This window comes from Pseudophryne corroboree, chromosome 11, assembly GCF_028390025.1.
Source record: "Pseudophryne corroboree isolate aPseCor3 chromosome 11, aPseCor3.hap2, whole genome shotgun sequence".
Taxonomy (NCBI): domain Eukaryota; kingdom Metazoa; phylum Chordata; class Amphibia; order Anura; family Myobatrachidae; genus Pseudophryne; species Pseudophryne corroboree.
In genome coordinates, this window is record NC_086454.1 from 29,860,685 (window position 1) to 29,867,006 (window position 6,322).

Consider the following 6,322-nt stretch of genomic DNA (forward strand, 5'->3'; position numbering starts at 1 on the left):
ACATCGACCTAATGACCGTGTCGACATAGTCACTGTCGACCAATAGTGGTCGACCTAGTTATTGTTGACCCAACGATCCACTCTCAGTAGAAAGACATCAGGGTAAATTTACTAAGATGGGATGTTGCCCATAGCAACCAATCTGATTCCAGGTATTATCTTCTATAGGGTGCTAGATAAATGAGAAGCAAAATCTGATTGGTTGCTATGGGCAACATCCCATCTTAAATAGAACTCTCATCTTAGTAAATTTACCCCATCCTGTGCAGGATATTGTTATCTGCTGAGCGTGAGTGAGCACCGGTCATCTAAGTAACCCTCAGGATGGCCGGTATATTCACGCGTTTGCAGCCAGTGAAACTGTTGGAAGACGCTGACACTGCCGTCTGCGCTTCTCAAGAACGTGACCAGATAAGCTACTGTTTTTGCTACCCTGCCTAGGTATGCTCCCAAATGGCCAGAGCATGTCTGCAGCTTAGGGGGCACTGGGAGCGATCCCGCAGCACAAGATCTGAACCTAGCAGGAAAAGAGAAGTGATAATGCCACTGTATAGGTCATTGGTACGGCCCCATCTGGAATACTGTGTCCAGTTCTGGAGACCATATCTCCAGAAGGATATAAATACATTAGAGAGTGTACAAAGAAGGGCAACTAAAATGGTGCATGGCCTACATCACAAAACTTACCCGGAAAGGCTGAAAGATCTTAACATGTATAGTATGGAGGAGAGAAGGGAAAGGGGGGACATGATAGAAACTTTCAAATATATCAAGGGTCTTAACAAAGTTCAGGAGGGAAACATTCTTCAAAGGAAGAGAAGTATTAGAACTCGAGGACATACACTGAGACTGGAAGGGGGCAGGTTCAGGGGAAATTTAAGGAAAAATGACTTCACAGAAAGGGTAGTGGATAAGTGGAATAGCCTCCCATCAGAGGTGGTAGAGGCTAAGACTGTAGAGCAATTTAAACATGCTTGGGATAGGCATATGAATATCCTTACAAAGAATAAAGGTTCAAAAAGGGTTGAGATTGCCTGAAGGATTAAAAAAAGAGGCAGACTAGATGGGCCAAGTGGTTCTTATCTGCCGTCAAATTCTATGTTTCTATGTTACCCATTGTGGCTTCTGCCAACAGATCTCACATCTTAGGACATGTACAGAAACCATCTCAGAATTAGGCCCTACATGCAGCTGCAGTCTACACACACACTAATGGCTTCTGTTGCAAGTAGAAAAGCACCATTCCTGCCTCTGGGTATGTATGAATGAGCCATGTAGCGCAGGGACAATTGTGTCCCTCCTGGAGAGGGCCATGTTGGGAGGTATGGATTACTAAACTGAGCCTAATCACTCTCCAGAGGGAAGTCAGTTCCTCGAGGTTTGGTATGCAGATTTCAGACGGTTGCTGACATCAACTCTCTTAACCACTTAACTGGCGTGGTCGCATCATATGTCACCACACCAGGCTGGGCTTTCCCTGACATGGTCGCATCTAATGCGACCAGTCAGAAATGCCCACTGGGCTGCTGAGGTAAGAGATTCTTCCCACAGCTGCCAATGTAATAGGGACCACCCAGCCCCTGTGGAGCTATGGCTCCTCCTCTAGTGGGTCCCGATTACTGTGGAAACAGTGATCAGGAAGCCCGGCATCACCCGCTCCCACTCGGTGGCTGCAGAGAGCAGCAGCCGCCGGGATGTCAGCGCTGCTCCTCTGAATGTACCCAGTAACTGTAGAGAGCAGCAGCCGCTGGGCAGGCCAGAAATGTCTGCCCAGTCAGTCTCCCCAGACATGCTCCACTGCGCTCTGCATATGGGGGGGGGGGGGGGGGGGGGGGGGTTTAAAATAGTAACATGACCTGGAAGGGGGGGGGGGTTTAATATATTACAAAAAAAATTAAACTGGCAAGAGAACGGGTGGTGAGGGGGGGAGGGCAAAAAATGGAGAGTGGAGGTCATTTTATATTTTATAATGGGGGCTAATGGACACGGGGCGGTGCGAGACACCCCTTAAGCATATTTAAAAAAAATTAAATATAGTTTTAAAAATGCTTTTTAAAGTATGGGGAAGATGTATTAACCTGGAGAAGGCATAAGGAAGTGATAAACCAGTGATAAGTGCAAGGTGATAAACGCATCATCCAAACATCTCCTAACTGTTAATTTACATATTGGAGCTGATTGGCTGGTGCGTTTATCACCTTGCACTTATCACTGGTTTATCACTTCCTTATGCCTTCTCCAGGTTAATACATCTGCTCCTATATTACATTAAAAAAAACCACAACAATTTCTGACCGGTTTTGCAGACAAAAAAAGTTAGTTAACCCCTTAAGTGGCATTCCTGGAAATCTTCCAGGCTTGCCAGCGATGACAGCGCTGGCAACCCCGGAAGCTTTCCGGGCATATTACTTACTGATGTCCCAGGGACAGCCGTGCACGGTGCCCGGGAATCAGTATACTCCATTATGGAGTTTAGCCCGTCCCCCGGACTCCTATTGGCCGGGTGGCGGGCTTAGTAGTAAAATGCATTATGCTGATTCCCGGGCACCGCCCAAGGGCGATCGCCAGGTAATTACCTCGACCTGCCCCATCGTTTACCCCTTCCTGCACCTTCCCCCCACTCCCACTTCGATTAAAAAACACACCCCACAAGGGTGTGTTTTTAAATTGAAAAACTTGCCACTGAAGGGGTTAAGACCGTTAAGTAGTTAAGGAACAAATTGAAAACTTTGAGAACAGATCCTGGTGCAACAATATCAGGATACTCCAGTCTGTTGACTTGGATGACCCCCCCCAAGTTTCTGGAGGGTCACTGTATTCAATGTCTTTTTCCAAATGGACAGCTCACAGAGACCTAAGGACGAAGCCTTCTCCAGATGGCAGCAATGATGTATGAGGACACATCTGTAGCTTTCATGCTGCAGTATATTGCATTCGGTGCTAGTCAGCTACTCAGCTTTGGACCTTTGGGACTGGCTCTGTTTGTTTTTCCCACCCCATCGACCCAACCTAATGTTCTTAGTCTACTGAAACGGTACCTGTACCTTTTATTTCTTATTTCTCTGACGTCCTAGTGGATGCTGAGACTCCGTCAGGACCATGGGGAATAGCGGCTCCGCAGGAGACAGGGCACAAAATTTAAAAGTTTGACCACTAGGTGGTGTGTACTGGCTCCTCCCCCTATGACCCTCCTCCAAGCCTCAGTTAGGTTTTTGTGCCCGTCCGAGCAGGGTGCAATCTAGGTGGCTCTCCTAAAGAGCTGCTTAGAAAAAGTTTGTTAGGTTTTTTATTTTCAGTGAGTCCTGCTGGCAACAGGCTCACTGCAACGAGGGACTTAGGGGAGAAGAAGTGAACTCACCTGCGTGCAGGATGGATTTGCTTCTTAGGCTACTGGACACTAGCTCCAGAGGGACGATCACAGGTACAGCCTGGATGGGTCACCGGAGCCGCGCCGCCGACCCCCTTGCAGATGCCGAATAGAGAAGAGGTCCAGAAACCGGCGGCAGAAGACGTCTCAGTCTTCATGAGGTAGCGCACAGCACTGCAGCTGTGCGCCATTGCTCTCCGCACACTTCACACCAGCGGTCACTGAGGGTGCAGGGCGCTGGGGGGGGCGCCCTGGGCAGCAATGTAATATACCTATTCTGGCTAAAATATATCACATATAGCCCCTGGGGCTATATGGATGTATTTAACCCCTGCCAGGTTCCAAAAAAACCGGGAGAAGAAGCCCACCGAAAAGGGGGCGGGGCCTATTCTCCTCAGCACACAGCGCCATTTTCCTGCCCAGCTCCGCTGCGAGGAAGGCTCCCAGGACTCTCCCCTGCACTGCACTACAGAAACAGGGTAAAAACAGAGAGGGGGGCACTTATTGGCGATATTTATAATATTTGAGCTGCTATAAAGGGAACACACTTATTAAGGTTGTCCCTATATATATTTATAGCGCTTGGGTGTGTGCTGGCAAACTCTCCCTCTGTCTCCCCAAAGGGCTAGTGGGGTCCTGTCTTCTATCAGAGCATTCCCTGTGTGTCTGCTGTGTGTCGGTACGTGTGTGTCGACATGTATGAGGACGATGTTGGCGTGGAGGCGGAGCAATTGCCTGTAATGGTGATGTCACCCCCTAGGGAGTCGACACCAGAATGGATGGCTTTGTTTGTGGAATTACGGGATAGTGTCAGCACGCTACAAAAGTCGGTTGACGACATGAGACAGCCGGCAAACCAGTTAGTACCTGTCCAGGCGTCTCAGACACCGTCAGGGGCTGTAAAACGCCCTTTACCTCAGTCAGTCGACACAGACCCAGACACTGACACTGAATCCAGTGTCGACGGTGAAGAAACAAACGTATTTTCCAGTAGGGCCACACGTTATATGATCACGGCAATGAAGGAGGCTTTGCATATCTCTGATACTGCAAGTACCACAAAAAGGGGTATTATGTGGGGTGTGAAAAAACTACCGATAGTTTTTCCTGAATCAGAGGAACTGAATGAAGTGTGTGATGAAGCGTGGGTTACCCCAGATAGAAAACTGCTAATTTCAAAGAAGTTATTGGCATTATACCCTTTCCCGCCAGAGGTTAGGGCGCGCTGGGAAACACCTCCTAGGGTGGATAAGGCGCTCACACGCTTATCAAAGCAAGTGGCGTTACCGTCTCCTGATACGGCCGCCCTCAAGGATCCAGCTGATAGGAGGCTGGAGAATACATTAAAAAGTATATACACACATACGGGTGTTATACTGAGACCAGCAATCGCCTCAGCCTGGATGTGCAGTGCTGGCGTGGCTTGGTCGGAGTCACTGTCTGAAAATATTGATACCCTGGATAGGGACAGTATTTTACTGACTATAGAGCAGTTAAAGGATGCATTTCTTTATATGCGAGATGCACAGAGAGATATTTGCACTCTGGCATCAAGAGTAAGTGCGATGTCCATATCTGCCAGAAGAAGTTTATGGACGCGCCAGTGGTCAGGTGATGCGGATTCCAAACGACATATGGAAGTATTGCCGTATAAGGGGGAGGAATTATTTGGGGTCGGTCTATCGGATCTGGTGGCCACGGCAACGGCCGGAAAATCCACCTTTTTACCCCAGGTCACCTCCCAGCAGAAAAAGCCGCAGGCTTTTCAGCCGCAGTCCTTTCGTTCCTATAAGAACAGGTGGACCCCTGGATCCTGCAGGTAGTATCTCAGGGTTACAGGTTGGAATTCGAGAAGTCCCCTCCTCGCCGTTTCCTAAAGTCTGCTTTGCCAACGTCTCCCTCCGACAGGGCGACGGTATTGGAGGCCATTCACAAGCTGTAATCTCAGCAGGTGATAGTCAAGGTACCCCTCCTACAACAGGGACAGGGGTATTACTCCACGCTATTTGTGGTACCGAAGCCGGACGGCTCGGTAAGACCGATTCTAAATCTAAAATCTCTGAACCTGTACATACAAAAATTCAAGTTCAAGATGGAGTCACTCAGAGCAGTGATAGCGAATCTGGAAGAAGGGGATTTTATGGTGTCCTTGGACATCAAGGATGCTTACCTTCATGTTCCAATTTGCCCTTCACACCAAGGGTACCTCAGGTTCGTGGTACAAAACTGTCATTATCAGTTTCAGACGCTGCCGTTTGGATTATCCACGGCACCCCGGGTCTTTACCAAGGTAATGGCCGAAATGATGATCCTTCTTCGAAGAGAAGGCGTCTTAATTATCCCTTACTTGGACGATCTCCTGATAAGGGCAAGATCCAGAGAACAGCTGGAGGTCGGAGTAGCACTAACCCAAGTAGTGCTCCAACAACACGGGTGGATTCTGAATTTTCCAAAATCCCAACTGATCCCGACGACACGTCTGTTGTTCCTAGGGATGATTCTGGACACTGTTCAGAAAAAGGTATTTCTTCCGGAGGAGAAAGCCAGGGAGTTATCCGATCTAGTCAGGAACCTCCTAAAACCAGGAAAAGTATCTGTGCATCAATGCACAAGAGTCCTGGGAAAAATGGTAGCTTCTTACGAAGCGATTCCATTCGGCAGATTCCATGCACGAACTTTTCAGTGGGATCTGCTGGACAAATGGTCCGGATCGCATCTGCAGATGCATCAGCGGATAAAATTGTCCACAAGGACAAGAGTGTCTCTGCTATGGTGGTTGCAGAGTACTCATCTGTTAGAGGGCCGCAGATTCGGCATACAGAACTGGGTCCTAGTGACCACGGATGCCAGCCTGAGAGGCTGGGGAGCGGTCACACAGGGAAGAAACTTCCAGGGCGTGTGGTCAAGCCTGGAGACGTCTCTTCACATAAATATACTGGAGCTAAGAGCAATCTA